Source organism: Vicugna pacos, chromosome 5, assembly GCF_048564905.1.
Source record: "Vicugna pacos chromosome 5, VicPac4, whole genome shotgun sequence".
NCBI classification, from domain to species: domain Eukaryota; kingdom Metazoa; phylum Chordata; class Mammalia; order Artiodactyla; family Camelidae; genus Vicugna; species Vicugna pacos.
In genome coordinates this window covers 2,668,559-2,684,460 of record NC_132991.1, presented here as the reverse complement: position 1 = coordinate 2,684,460, position 15,902 = coordinate 2,668,559, and the positions used below count along the sequence as shown (strand labels likewise).

The window sequence follows — 15,902 nt, the reverse complement described above, 5'->3', positions numbered from 1 at the left end:
AACCAAGAAAAACCCTGCAGGGATCCCAAGTACTAAGGCTCCTACATGTCCCCTTCCTCTTATTTGTAGAAAAGCTGAAGTCATCTAGGTCTCCCTGAGTCACAAAAGAGCAAGCTCAAGCAGGTAATGATTAAGACAATAGAGTCATAGAATCTTTGAGTGAGTGATGCACACTCCTGAGTCATTTTACAGACACTATACCCGCCACCAGAGGGAAAAAGCTAACTGCACGATGACCACTGTAGCCATGACATAAACTGCTCCATCTTGAGCAGGACTGAGTCTTTGGCTAGGACTATTTGGCTAGAACTGGCCTTGAGAAAAATGGGATTAACACTATTGCTCATAACAATCTATCTCTTTGTGGGCATCAAAATAATTGTAGTTTGCCCTGCCCATATATGTAAGCAGGCAACTAAAATTGTCAGCAAAGTGGTGCTACAGACCCATGTAGACATCCCCCACTCTGAGAATACATCATTCAATGTCAGCATAAAGAAGTTATAGAAGACAGACATTCATTTCTAATCCCACAGAAATGGAATGATATCTGACAAGGGTCGGGGGGAGTGGATTTGTAAACTGCTCTTTGCTGGAAACCACTCTCAGCAGGAAACCCCTTTGTCTTGTCACTGTACCTAGTAGTTACAAAGCTACATTGTAACTAACTTTTTATAAACTGAAGTATAGTCAGTTACAATGTGTCAATTTCTGGTGTACAGCATCATGTTCCAGTCATATGTTGTAACCTTTAAACCAGGCACCCCCAGGCTTTACTCATCTCTGGCCCCAGCACAACTTTCAGATCTTTTGGTCACACAGTACCTTGCCTAACCTGTCAGTTTTTTCTGTAGATCAAAGAAGTAGAAATGGAGAATAAGTAATTAACAGATGATCCGATCTCTTCCCTAGCTTCCCCTTCAGTCATCTCATGAACAAACTGTGAAAAAGATAACATTTAAAGAAAGGTCACAAGAAGTCACAAGTCTGCCCGCAGCAGCAGATGGTGACAAGTCTGATACCCATTTCAATGACTGAGATTTCTTCCCTTTTCCCTTTAAAAACTTTCATGGCCAAGCAGAATCTTGGGAATTGGGTTTGTGGGTATATGAGTCCACCTTCTCCCCCAGTTGCTAGTATTCTGATTAAAAGCAACTGTCCTTTCTACCAACAGTTGCCTCTTAAGTATTGATTTTTGAGCCATGAGCAGCCGGACCTCAGTTCAGTTACATGAAAACTACCGTGAAATGGTCTAGGAGAAGACGAAAGCCCAGGGTGGTAAACACAGAATCCAGGGCATCATTTTCCTGGGGACTGTGTTGATTTCAAAGATGTGGCTCAATGAAGTCTTTTTTTCCTGTTTTGCTTTGTTTACAGTCAGCCATGACGAACGCCATCAGTTTGGATTGGAACACTAAAGGAATAAGCAACAGCAATAAGGATGGACTAAAAGTAAGCTGGGACTGAAGTGCAGCTTTAAACAGTCTCAGTCGCTGATATTGGATTTAGGTGACCCCATATTACTTGGAAAATAAAAAATGGAAATCTTGTCTGGAAGAGTATAACAGCATCTTAAGCCTCAAATTATTTTTACAAATGAACTAACAAAATATATGTCACACAACTAAAAATAAGCAAACATATAGGGAGATAAGCAATATGAAAGAATCAAACAGAAACTTCATTTGCTCAAATAAATAAAAATTAAAATCTTGAAAATTTAAGCACAGAATTAGAAATTGTAAAAAAGATCAGAGAGAAATTTAAGAAATGAAATATGGAATAATTAAAATGAGAAACTCAGTGGATTGGTTTCACAAATATGTAGATGCAACTGAGAAATAAAAACTACCTAAAATGAAGCACAAAGAGGGAAAAAGTTAATGAAAACAGGGATGAAATGGTAGAAAGCAGAGGATACCACGAGAAAATCTAAAATATGTGCTATTGTCTTCCCATAAGGCAAGTAAATAAGGTGGAAGCAAAATCAAAGAGAATGTGGAAGAATATTCTAAAACTGATGACACAAACGTGCATATTTAAGAGGTCTTATGTTCTAATTAGAACAATTCGCCCTTAGAAATACTGCTGAGATCATTTAAATAGCAGCAGAAAATCTCCAGTTCAAGCAATTAAAATTCAAATAGAAACTTCCGTAGTCTGGAGGGTACTGGTGGAGCGGTCCCGCATAAAGGGGTTCTGAGAAGGAAGTCCATTCTTCTCTATGCAAATCCACACGAGTCTCAAGGTCACTCCTGAGTGAGGTGTGACATCACCAATACGGTGTATATGAGACCCAGCCTCTAACCCTCCACAAAGATCAACAATGGACCGCCATCCACAAACAAACAGCTCCGGAAGAGCTCTGCGGTCCACGTGAGACACCTTAGCAACATCGTTGACCAGAAAACCAGAAAATACCTGCTCAGGACGAGGAGGAAGACAGCTTCTCTCGCCTACATCACCCCAACTCCAAGCCGGCATTGCTCAGCACAAAGAGGAAACTCCCAGCTAGAGAGAGTTTTCCTTACCAGGGAAGGAAGAGTGGGGTGAGCAACTAGCCTCCCAGCCTTCCAGGGCACTGCACGAAGGTGCTGCTTCCACCACCCCACCCAGACGGCAAAGTCAAGACACATAGAAATGGCGGGTAATAAGGAAGAAGAGCGGGGCTGCCAACAGTAGCCACACATCAGGAGAGATCATGGCTCGGGGGACCTGATCTCACAGAGCCAGCAGATTTTACCCCCCAGGAAGGAACCAACGGACAGCAGAGTGCTGCAGATGATCCCCTGCAGATTTCACCGGTATTTGTATTTGCAGCCACCAGCCACTTGAATCCCTCCCTGCTTCCATGCCACCCTTTCCCACTGGAGACGGGAAACTGCACTGGAAGCCAGCTGAGGCCTCTGTGGCTGCCCAAATGCAAGACACCACCCTAGACCCCCATAGCCGACCTCCACTGCCAGACGCACACGCCAGGCTAGTCCCTCCAGCTGCGGGCTTGCATGCTGCTGGCCTGACACCATTCCTCAGCCTCCACTGTCTGCGTGGATAAGCCCCACTTGATCACAGAGTGTGATCCTGTTAATGTATTGCCGTATTCAGTTTGCTAATACTTTGTTGAGGATTTTTGCACCTATGTTCATCAGAAATATTGTCCTGTAATTTTCTTTTTCTTTTCTTTTACAAGGCAGGTAGAATTCAGGTCCCCCTAAATAAATGACCTACACTTGAGTATGTTCCATACGCTCTTGAGAAGAATGTGTATCATGCTGCATTTGGATGAAGTGTTCTGTACAAATCTAGCAAATCCATCTGGTCTAATGTTTCATTTAAGGTCGCTGTTCCTTTGTTGCCTTTCTGTCTGGACGCCCATTGGTGTAACTGGGGTGTTAACGTCCCCCACTATTACTGCGTTGATGTCAGTTTCTCCCTGCAGGTCTGTTAATAGTTGCCTTATATATTTTGGTGCTCCCTTGTTAGGTGCATATATATTAAAGAATGTTACGTCTTCTTGACGGATTGTCTCTTTTATCATCATATAATGTCTATCTTTGTCTCCTTTTATTTATTTATTTATTTATTTTGGCTTGATGTCATTTTGTCTGAGATGTGAGTATGGTTACAATCTCTTTCTTTTGGCTGCCATTTGCTTTAGAGTATCAACTTCCATCCCTTCACTTTGAGCCTATGTTTGTCTTTAGAGCTGACGTGAGTCTGCTGGAGGCAGCACTAGCTGGGTCTTGTGCTTAAATCCATCAGGCACTGTATGTCTTTTGACTAGTGAATTCAGTCCATTTACATTTAGGGTGATTATTTATAGATAAGGACTTAGTACCGCCATTTTATCTTTTGTTCTCTGGTTGCTCTATATCTCCATTGCTTCTTTTTCCTTGTATTTCTGTCTGTCATTTGGGTTTGGTGATTTTCTATTATTTATTTTTCAGTTTTTTCTTCTTATGTTTTGTGTCTCTGCTCTTGATTTTTGTGGTCACTATGAGATTTGTATAAAACATCTCATAGACAAAATATTCCTTTTCTACTGATGGTATTGTATCTTCATTTATTTATTCAAGTTCCATTCTTTTCCTCTTCCTCTTTTATGTTATTTATACAAAATTATCACTTTTTATGTTGTGAGTTTGTTACCAAATTGAAGTAGCTACAGTTATTTTCTTCTCTGCTCCTCCCACTCTTTAACCTTGATAATAAAATGTTTAAAAACCTATTCTGATGAAGGGCTGCAATTTTCAGATTCTGTCTATTTATCACCCTAAGCAAAGTTTTGTATACTGTTGTCTTTTCGTTTTTGGCAGAAGAGTTCCTTTCAACATTTTTTATGAGGCAGGTCTAGTCTTGATGAACTCTCTCAACTTTTGTTTGTTTCATAAAATCTTTATTTCTCCTTCATATCTGAAAGATAACTTTGCTGGAGAGAGTATCCTTGAATGACAATTTTTATCTTTTAGTATTTTGAGAATGGCATTCCACTTCCTCCTGGGCTTAGCGGGGATTCCTTTGTAGGTTAGCACCACTTTTTCTCCCTCTTAAAATTATTTCTTTGTCGTTCATTTTTGACAGCCTTAATATAGTGCCTTGGAAAAGGTCTTTTTGCATTGAGGTAACTAGGTGTTCTCTTAGTTTCATGGACCTGCATATCTAGTTCCTTCCTTGTTGCAGAAAAATCAGCCTTTGCACCCTGAGAAGTGAATTCAAACTCAGAGGCAGAGTTTTGGGAGCCAAGAAGAGAGCCACTTTATTGCTTCATTGGGCAAAGGGGAGTCACAGCAGCCTAATGCCTTGGAAACTGACTCCATCTTGGGATTGGAGCTTGATGATTATAGTGGGAAGCGGGATGGAGCATATCAGTGATAACAAAAAACAGTCTTTTACAAAAGTTTATCTTGTGTCACGGGAACTTCTGGTCTGGTAAGTAGGTCTCTGCCCATGACCTTGGTGTTATCTAATCTGATCCTTCCCGTGTAATGGAGGTTCCTGGAGGATCTGGCCGTTCCTTCAGGGTTATCCTTCCATGACCTTCTTTCTGGAAAATAGCTTCTGGGTTTCGATTACAAGTTATTTAGGGTAGGGCATAAATCGTAGTGTTGGGGTTGCTAAGCACGTAATCGCTTAAGCAAGTTGAACAACAGCAGTAGCAAAGGAAAATAAAAAGGATAATCGGTTAGACAGAACTCCAAGAAAACAAGCTTATCAACCACAGTGAACTCTGTAAGCTGTCTTAGCATCAGGAAAGCCGTTCTGTGACTCCTTCAGTTTGGGAAATTCTCAGCTATTATTTCTTTAAATAAGCTCTCTATTTCCTTCTTCCTCTCTTCTCCTTCTTGGACACCCATTACTGTAATGTGGCCCTTCCTAAAAGAGTTTGATAGAATTTTCTCACTATTTTTTTTACATCTTATTTCTCTTTCCTCTTCTACTTATATCATTTCTAGATTTCTACCTTCAGGCTTGCTAATTCTCTCTTCCTACGGTCTGCTCTCTTTCCAATGCTTTCTAACTCATTTTTCATCTTGTTTATTGAGTTCTTCAGCTCCAGACTTTCTGTTTGGTTCTAGTTTCAATCTCTTTGGTAAAATATTCCTTTGGTTCATTAATTTTATTCCTGAGCTCACTGAACTGCCTTCTTGAGTTTTCTTGTAGCTCATTGAGTTCCTTCATGACAGCTATTTTGAATTTTCTACCAGTTAGATTGCAATATTCTGTGCCTTCGTTTGGTTTCTGTAGAGTTGTCACTTTATTTTTGTATTACTGTGGTTCCCTGTGGTGCTTGAGTCCGCCAGCACATTTGAAGTATCAACTGGTTAGAAATTAGAGCCATTTCTTTTGTCCTCCAGTGGGTGGCGCTACAGTGCAAGTTTTTGAGCTGCCTCTGGTCCCATTTGAGAGTTGGCACTTTCCACCCTCCACAGCTTCCATCAGATGTGTGCCCGACACCCATTATCACTTCTTGTGTCCCCAGGGTTGTTGGTACCTTGCTTCTGCCAGTGTTATTGGCATCACTATCTGGTACACCAGTGTGGTGGGCTCTTCCCTTATGCCCAGGATCCCTGAGTAGCAGACACTACTACCACAGGGGAAGTGAGAAGATGGGATGGAGAGCCGTGATCACACCAGTGCCTCTTCTGTGTCTGGTGTTGTAAGATTGGTGGGTTCCAATGCTGGGGGCTTGAGAATGAGGGGCTGGAGTCATGGGCACCTCAGCGGCTAGAGAGATGGGGTTCCAGACTCCACTGTCAGAGCTGTCCAGTTACCTGTGGCCATGGGCACCACTGTGCTGGGAGCCCCACGTCCTGTGCTCCATCTCCCCTGCTTCTTCCAGCTTCTCTGGGGCTGCAGGCTCAGCTTCTGTGGCCAGAGGGCCAGGATTGCAGGCACCACCTCCACTGTTCCCCTGGTTCCACATCATCTATGTGTTCACCCACCCATCTTTAGATGCACAGATGTGCTGAATTCTCTAATGCCCTGGTGTGTGGGGAAGAGGCACCTTCGCTGTGTTGTGGATATTTTACTGCTTGTAGCTTGAAGGGGAGGGGAAAAGGTAGCTTTCCACTCCACCATGTTGTTGACATCACCAATTATAGGGTTTTTTTAAATTGTCACCATACATTAAATATTTTAATCACAAAGAGTTAATTCAACACACTTTTTCATAGAAAAATATGAAATACTTAGGAATAAATTTAACCAAGGATTTGAAAGACCTGTACAAGGAAAACTACAAAACTTTGATGAAAGAAATTGAAGAAGACACAAACAAATAGAAAAATATTCCATGTTCGCAGATTGGAAGAAGATAATATTGTTAAAATGGCCACAATGCCCAAAGTAATCTATAGTTTCAATGCACTCCCTATCAAAATTCTAGTGGCATTTTTCAAAGATAAGAAAAAAAAGGCTCTAAAATTTGTGTGTAATCACAAAAGACCCTGCGTAGCCAAAGCAATCTTGAGAAGCAAAGCTGAATTTATTACACTTGCTGATTTCAAACTATACTAGTTCAATAATCTAAACACATCTGTCCCTGGCAGAGAAACAGACACATAGATCAATGGAACAGAATTAAGAGCCCAGTTATAAAAGCTTACATAAACACTCAAGTAATATTTGACAAAGAAGTCGAGAATACTCACTGGGGAAAGTATAGTCTCCTAATAAGTGGTGGTCTGAAGACTGAATAACCACTGCAGAAGGATGAAATTAGATGCCTATCCTACACCATTCACAAAAAAAAAAAAAAAAATTAACTCAAAATGGATTACAGACTTAAATGTAAGACCTGAAGCAAAAAAACTCCTACAAAAAAACCAGAGAAAAAAGTCTCCTTAACATGGATCTTAGTAGCAATTCTTGGATATGACCTCAAAAGCTGAGGCAACAAAGGCAAAAATAGACCAGTGCGACTATGTGAAATTTAGAAGTGTCTGCACAACAAAAGGTACGAGTAACAAAATCAAAAGGTAACATACAGAACGGGAGAAAATAGTTGCAAATCATCTATCTTAGAAAGGATTAATATCAAAAATATATAAATGACTCATACAGTTCAAAAGCAAAACAACGAACAGCCCAATTGAAAAATGGGCAGGGGGGCTGAATAGATATTTTTCCAAGAAGACATACAAATATCCAACTTCTACATAACATTTTTTTAAAAGTATGATAGTGGCATCAAGGAATCTTTTAAATAAGAGTTGGATGAAATACATGGCACTTTTTTTTCCCAGAATAATATGGAGGGAAAGGGAGTGTATAGACAGAATAAAAGTCAGTCATATGGGGAGGGGCAGGGGTTTAAGCAATTCTCTTGCATGTGGATATCCGGTTGTCCTAACAAAATCTGTTGAATCAGTATTTTTTTTCCACTTAATTATTTTAACACCCTTGTTGAAAATTAATTTTACATAAATGTAAAGGTTTATTAATGGACTCTTGATAATAGTCAATTGATCAATATTTCTATCTTTGTGCTAGTACAACGTCATTGTTCATTTAGTGACGTTCCTGAACTAAATCTGTAAAGTCTGTATTCTTTGTCGTGTGTGGCCACTTAAGTCCCTGCTTGGCTATCTTACTGGTCAGCTAGAGATTGTACAGTTATCTCCTGAAGTGCCTTCATCCGAGAAGCCGCCCAGCCTTTAGTGAGTGGTTCTGTGTGCAGTTTAGGGCACTCGTTTACCATTCAGCCAGGCAGATAGCAACTCCACCTTAGTCCTCACCTCTTGCTTGTGCACAGCCGCAAGTTCAGCCCAAGGGAGAGAACTGGGCTATCCCAGAGTTTTCCTGGGCTTGCAGACCTGCAAATTCACGACACCGTCCAGATTTCCATTAATCTTTCAGAACTTTTCAAAGCCTCTTACAGACATCTTGTTCCCAAGATTTTCCTTTTAAGGTTTTCGGTGGCTTCGTGTTAGCCCCAACTGTTATTAGCACATCAGCCGCGACGTTAATCAATTTCTACTGATTACGTGACAGGTGACCTTGGGGCAAGGCTGTCTGCACTGGATGTGCTCTGGGTCAAGTCAAATAACAACAAAACCTGTGAGTGGGGTTTTTCAAGGGAACTGCCAGATCTTTTAAAATAATGACAATTCTATGCAAGTGAAGCATGGGGCTGTTCCACATTTATCTTACCCAGTGGCGACTAGTCTCTTGATTACCAAGACTATTATGATTGCAAGTCTGTCAGCTCTCAAGGTTACGGGGGAGAGTGAGGTAGAAATAAGGTGAATTAAAATGCCACAAACTCCCTGTTATTACTGACATTTAGCCATTTTGCTTGGATTTTGAAAGACTGGGTTGACTGCCAAGCTTTTGAAGAAGTTGCCTTTAAAAATTTTGCCAGTGTTCTCATTGCTTTTACAGAGGAACGGATTTTCATTGGTCCTTACTGTACCATTCTGCAAGTGTTTGCCTCATAAACAGTTTTTTCCTAATATGTCATATTCATTATCCATTAATTCAGCAAACTCAGAGGAAGAATGATCAACATACTGTAAGCCTGGCAACAAGACCATCTATTTTAGGTCGCACATTAGCATTTGCTAATCATCTGCAAGCTCTAACATGTCCAGATATTTGACTAAGTTTCTGACTTGTTCAGTTGTGCCAGAATTATGAAATCAATTTCTAAGTCCTTTTCAGCTCCTCTAAGAAACTTTGATTGAGCATCAGAACCCACACAGCTCTCCTTGCTCTGAGATCCTACAGCAGTTATAATAAAAAGTTCACCACCCGTCACAATGGGTACGTCTGTGTAAGGGTGCGGAGTGGGCCTTTTCTCTGCATTTGGTGACCAGGACCCACAGCCAAGGACACAGAAATACAAAGTTCTCATGATCCAAATTGATGCCTGGTACCTCCCCCAGGCTTTTCTAAGAGTGAAATGCTGCTTCAGTGACAGAGGGGACTGAGGTTAACACACAACACTCTCCCCAAAGCAATCCCACACAGCATCTTATGGGGAGGGGCCAAGACCACACAAAGTCAGATGACTCAAAGGAAACCAAAGTGGCTTTCCATCCGCATCAGCAGCAGATTACGTGATAGTTGGCGTCTTCTCTCCGCAGTTCCTTTTCCTGATATCAGGAGAGTGAGAACCAAGAAAAGAAGAGGCAAGGTGTCACCACCAGAGTGGCATTTGAAGAAACGCAATGGAGAGAAACTTCAAAATCAAAATAACCTTGACCTCTTTGGTGCACATACCGTGAGAATGAAGACCGTTAGGATCCTTCCCAGAACACATCAACGTCCACCCGAGCAGACACACCATCACTCTGAAGAACCCGGGGGCAGGACTTCAATCCCAGCTCCTTTCCAAGGAGCTGAGCCTCCTTGGAAAGAAAAAGCAGCAGTTTTGGGTCAACAAATAGAAAGGCAACGGCTGAAGTTTGCGCTTTCTACCAACATGACCCTGAGGGAAGTGCTGGCTTTGGTCACCGCTGCACTTACATCCCCTCTCAGCAAAGTGGTTCTTTAATTGAAATCTAAAATGTCTTGTGGGAAACATACACTCATAATGTTTTAAATAGGCCAGGTGTTCTGTGTTTAGAACTTCAAGCCCCGGAAAGATGAGTTAAATCTTGAAGGAGACGACATTGAATTTATATCAAATCCAGCTGTTTTGAGTCAGGAAAGTATAAAAATGAATGGCATTTATGTCTCAAAAAAAGGAAAAGTTCAGTAAACTGGTAGATGGGATCTCGGAGGTGTCCAGCTTCAGAAACAAGAGATGCCAAATGGGACATAAGACCTTGTATTTTGAAGGCCTAAGATTGTAAATTTGGAAAGAAAATTGTCTAATTAAAAAAAAAACTTTGAGGTTTTAAATCAGACTTAAATGTTAATTTTAGTAAGTAAAATGTTAAAAAGTATACAAGAAAAGATAAACTCAGGAGAAACTAATTTTTAATCATGTTTTTTTCCCTACTGAGTTGTCGTTAACCACTGAAGTGACCTGTATTTTTTTCAACCAAATTTTATCTTCCCAAAACTGAGCCTCCATAGAGTGGCCATATTGTCTATTTCTATCTCCCCTCAGCTGGTGAATCTCAATGCTGGGTTCCTAGGAAACACTAAGTAAAACCTCAGTAGAATGATAAACATTTGGGCCCTGAGATTGCAGCCCGGTCTCCATTAGACCCAACACTCCCTCTTGGCTTTCTTGGAGTGTAATTTGTCTTGGTAAATTAATCCTCTTCTTAACTGTCCTCCAGTACTGAGGATATTTGCAAACTGGGTGACATGATGGTGCTTAGGGAACCATAATAATGCATGTCTTTATGCGTAGTTGCACACAGTGGAAGATATGTCTGCACAACTCACAGCGTGCATCTCGCCATCCAACCCAGGGGTTTCATGGATTGACAGGGATTTCAGAATGGAAGAGAAGGCAGAGGGTGGCAGGTGGGACTGTGGTCTGTTGTCCTGGGGAAAGAAGGCCAGGGTCACCACTTCTGGCTTTGCTCCGTGAGCCCCTGGCTGTGTGGCCTGGGCAAGGCACCTCATCTCCATGGCCTCAATGTTTCTCTGTTTCAAAGCTGGGTGGAACTTCCTGGACTGCTTCTCAGGGGTGAGCGGAGATCACATAGATCATAGAAGCAATAATGTTTGCGGTGGGCGTTTGTCATTTGGGGCTGCAAGGCATCTAGACGCCACCCCGTCTGTGGAAGTCAGAGATGCTAGGTGCTGCCGCCCCCTCGCTCTGGGAGACCCAGGCCTGGAGAGTTGAATCTTGAGGGAGATCAGAGTTCTGGGCGAGCAGGGTTAAGGAGCAGCAGGGTGACGAGGAGAACAGGGCGTGGCTGGGGGAGGAGTGCTATCCTCCGCAGGCTGGTCTCCAGACTGTGGCGTCACCTGTTCTTGGCCGGGCCCTGCTGCCACTCGGGCCTGCCTGTGTGCTAGGTCTGGTGCTCCAGCCTTCCCACCCAGCCTTTAAACCACGCAATCTTATTTTTATCAGCCACTTTTCTCAGCTATCCAGCCTGAGTTCTGTGGTTTGTGGCTAGAAATCCTGGAATAGACGAGTATTTTGGAGTTTATAAAGTCATTTCCCACTGTAATACTCCATTTGAGCCTTAGGATACTGAAAATTGGGTATTTTCCAACTCAAAGGGGTGACTCACCAAGTTAACTCAGCTAGTAGGTGCCAGAACTTAGACTGAAGCATAAGTCTTTGCAAGAATTTATGTGCTTTCTAAGAGAATTGTATGTCTTTTAGAGGTGAAGCTAATAGTGGGTCAAATGATAGTTCTTTCCCATTGGAAACACCAAGTCCTGGGAATCTGGAGGCCTGGTCCCAGCTCTGGCAATCTCATACTGTGGGTACCGCAGAATTTTCACCTGTAAAATGACTGAATCAGTGTAGGTTATGTTTAAGGAATATCCTACCAAGGTCTAGATTCATATAATATCAGAATTTCAGTGCCTGCGACATTCCCTTAGCCATTCTGTGGCAGCCACAGTTGCATACTGACCAGACTCTTCACTTGGTCATGTCGCTGGAATTGATGGAAAGGTTCTCCTCAGAGGAGCCCAGGTCTGCCCCACAGCTCAGGTTAAAGGGCCATACACCCTTCAAATGACGTAGGTACAGAGTCTATGTTTGTCCTTGTGGGCTCCCTTCACAGAAAGAGCCCCGATTTTAATGTTTCTGTTGCTAGTTTATTTGAAGTTTTGTTTCAGAAACAGAAATTCTGCTTACTGTAGAAAAGTTGAGACTTATTTTCTAAAGAATAAATAAGGAATCAAAAATTACCTGTAAAGGTAGGTGGCTCCCTGAATGGCAGTTTGAGGAGTTCCGTGGACTCGCCTCAGTAAAATAACCATAAATAGTAAAAAAAAAATACTTCTTTTTAAGACATATTTAAAGTCTATGGATGTTGCCCTAAGGACATACAGGAAATGGTGAAACAATTATTCAAGAAAGCTACTAGATCGCATTAAGAAAGCCAGAGTCTGTGGCATTTGAGCCATAACACACTCCCCACACTCCCACCTCAGTTCAACGTGATGGAAATTCTACCTCAGGAGGGTGCAGCCAAGAACTCAGGGCTCCCTCTCCCCCAGCTCCAAGTCTAGGACTATAGGGCCTTCCTGGGAGAAGCAGGCCACCAGAATTTCTCATCCATCCAGTTCCACGTTACAGAGGCTTTATTCCAATAAGAGTTGCCAGGAAGTCTGAGAATCTCTTAATCTACCTAGCTCCCAATTGGAGGCTGAAATCTCCACCCTGGGTGAGTATACTGAACACCATTACTAATGCCCAGCTCCCTCACAGGGTGGCGTTTCTATGCTGGAAATGGTCAACTGGGATGATCAGAGACTATTCTCCCGCTCAGTTCCCTGATGGTAAAAAGGGGTGTCACTTTTATAGAAAAGGGGCCACTGTCCCCCACTCTAAGCTCTGGAACAGTGGCACAGAGGGTTTACTCAGCGGGAGAAGGGGGCAACAAGATCAAAGCGCTCAATGGCTCTCCCCGGGGAAACTGACTTCACTTGAAACAGAGCGTGGGGAAGTTCAAGCTTAAAGTCAGTGTCAAAAAACAATGAATATCTTGGTATTAGGCAATCATGAGGGTCTGGTAGTTCCATGAGATCAACAAGCTAAATTATACTCAGGCTAAACGCTTAACAGGGAGAACCAGGAAAAAAAGACAGAGCAAAATACAGAAAGACAAAAACAAAGAGAAAAATCTTGAAAGCATCAAAAGAAAATTGACTTGTACAAGGGAAATCTAACAGCAATATAGTTGACTTCTCATCAGAGACAGTGGAAGAGAGAAGGCAATCGGATGACATATTTAAAGTGCTGGGGCTGGGGGCTGTCAGCCAAGAATCTTATATCCATAAAAATTACCTGTGAAGAAATGAAGGCAAAACACATATACTCCCAAATAAACACTACTAGAAAAGCAACTCCAGCCACATATAAAAAAATTATACACTGTTACCAAATGGGATTTACCTGGGAAAGCAAGGTTTGTTTAAAATCCAAAAGTCAATTAATATAACACCCCGTATCTATAGAATAAAGGACAAAAACCACATGATCACCTTAATAGAGATAAGAAACACATTTGAAAAAAAGACTAATACCCTTTCCTGGGGGGGAAAAATCAACAAATTAATGGAAATGAACTTTCTCCACCTGTAAGAAAGATCTATGAAAGGCCCAGAGCCACATCATACTTAATGGTGAAGACCGAATGCTTTCTCCTTAATGTAAGAAAGAAGACAAAGATGTTTACTCACTAGTCAGCGTTTAACTGGAGGTTCCAGTAAGGGCAGTTATGGGCAAATAAAATGCATTTAGACTTGAAAGGAAGAAGAGAAACTGTCTGTATTTGCATATGACATGATCTTAGATATGGAAAATACTAAATAGTGCAGTAAATCACTATTAGAAACAATAGGTTCAGAAAGGAAATAAGTTCAACAAGTTTAGCAATTAATGCAAAAAAGTATTGTGTTTTTATATACCACCAATGAACAATCCAAAAAGGAAATTAAGTAAGTCCATTTATGATAACATCAAAAAGAATGAAATACTTGGGAATAAATTCACCAAAAGAATTATAAGGCTTGTAATCTGAAAAGTGTAAAATATCATTGAAAGAAATTAAAGATCTAAATAAATGAAAAATCTCATGTTCATGGATTGTAAGATTTAAAATTGTTTAGAGGGTAATTCTTTCCAAGTTGATCTATAAATTCAATAATATTTTTAAATTAAAAGCTCAGATGAATTATTTTCTTGCAGGAATTGACACAATGATTCTAAAATTCATATAGAAAGTCAAGGGGTACTTAATAGTCAAAACAATATTGAAAAAAGGCTCTCAAAATTGGAGGACTAGGACTTCATCAAAATGGAGGACTGGCAAGCTCTAATTCTTCTCCCTACACAAAAGCCATCTTAATCAGCTTTGCAAGGTCTTTGGGAAACAATCAAAGGCTTACAGCAACCAAGCACACACCCAATCAAGAAAAAATCTATGTTCAAAACTGTAAAATAAAGAAAAAGTTTTGTGGTTTACTCACCATTTCCTCCCTCCCTCCACAGTGCAACCATGGCGGTCTTGGTCTTAAGCAGTGGCAACCCAGCTTCTAGTTTCCTTTCTCAAACCAGAGGAAACAGTGCAAGTCTTAATTGCAAATTATTGTGTAAATCTGTTCTCACTTGTCTGGGGGGCTACCTGAAGTGTTTGGACTCCATACATTAAAAAAAATAAAACTTTTGTGCTGAAAATTATACCATCAAAGAAAGTTAAAACAATCAGCAGAATAAGAGCAGTATTTGAAAAGGACTTTTTACTCATATAAAGAATACTTGGTACAACCATTGTTAAGTGTTAAACATAGATTTACCATATGACACAGAAACTCCATTCTTAGGTACATACTCAAAAGAAATGAAAGCACATGTCCGCACAAAAACTTAGAACATTCTTCATAATCGCCAAAAACCGGAAGAAACTCAAACGTTTATCAACTCATGAATGAGTAAATGAAAAGGAGGTGCATCCATACAGCTGTGTGTTATTTAACAATAATAATGAATTAAGGTATTCACACATACCACAAGATGGGTGAGCTTGAAACATTCTCTAAACAGCCAGGAACAGAACACCACATAAGATGTGATTCTGTTTCTATGAAATGTCCAAAATAGTTCAATCTATAGAGAAAGTAGGTTAGTCATCTCTTAAGGCTGAGGGGTTTGGAGCAAATGAGAAATAAATGCTAATGAGCATGATGCTCCTCTCTGGAGTGACGGAAATGCTCTAAACTGAATTAGGGTGATGGTCACACAACTCTCTGAATGTACTAAACATCCTTAATATTACACGTAAGTGGATGACTTATATGTTAGGTAAATCATATCTTAATAGAGCTGCATTGTTTTTTTTAAATTACCTGTAAGGTCACCGCCTAGATATAACTTCTAGAATGGAAGGATGTTAAGTTTCTCTTTTGGTTGGAAAGTAAGAGGATAAATATGCCCAGAGTGCTCCCTTAGGACAAGTTATAAGCTCGTGGAGTATGGAAATCCTGATTGGTTGGAGATCCAGGGGGAGGAGAGCCTGTGCTCAGCTTCCTTTCGGGGTTTCTGAGAGACAATCCCCCAGCTTGCTCCAACTTTACTCAGTCAATAGCTTGCCTGGTGATAATTCAGCACTTGATAGGAGAGCTGGTTGCAAGAGGGTGCCTAAGACGATGGGTCTAAGGTGAACAGATTTGTCCGTGATGTATCATGGACTCCCTGGCTCTCATGTCCCCTGGAATCTTGGCTGATGGCTCAGTTCCACTGTGATGTCAGAGTACTTGTGAACCGTTTGGTTCCACCTCCAAGGCAACGGAACTCTGCTCACATCACCACTTTG

At 41.2% G+C, this 15,902-nt stretch overlaps 1 long non-coding RNA gene across 2 annotated transcripts; it reads right to left on the bottom strand.

Annotated features, from left to right (window-relative positions):
- Positions 1-10,408: 10,408 nt before the first annotated feature.
- On the bottom strand, positions 10,409-15,780 carry LOC140696547 (uncharacterized). Of its 2 annotated transcripts, XR_012073002.1 has the most exons (4): positions 15,436-15,780; positions 14,560-14,637; positions 12,275-12,328; positions 10,409-11,859 (listed from the first exon to the last, which is right to left on the bottom strand). It is a non-coding gene; the product is annotated as an uncharacterized lncRNA (long non-coding RNA). The 2 variants fall into 2 exon arrangements; XR_012073001.1 differs by lacking the exon at positions 12,275-12,328.
- Positions 15,781-15,902: the final 122 nt, after the last annotated feature.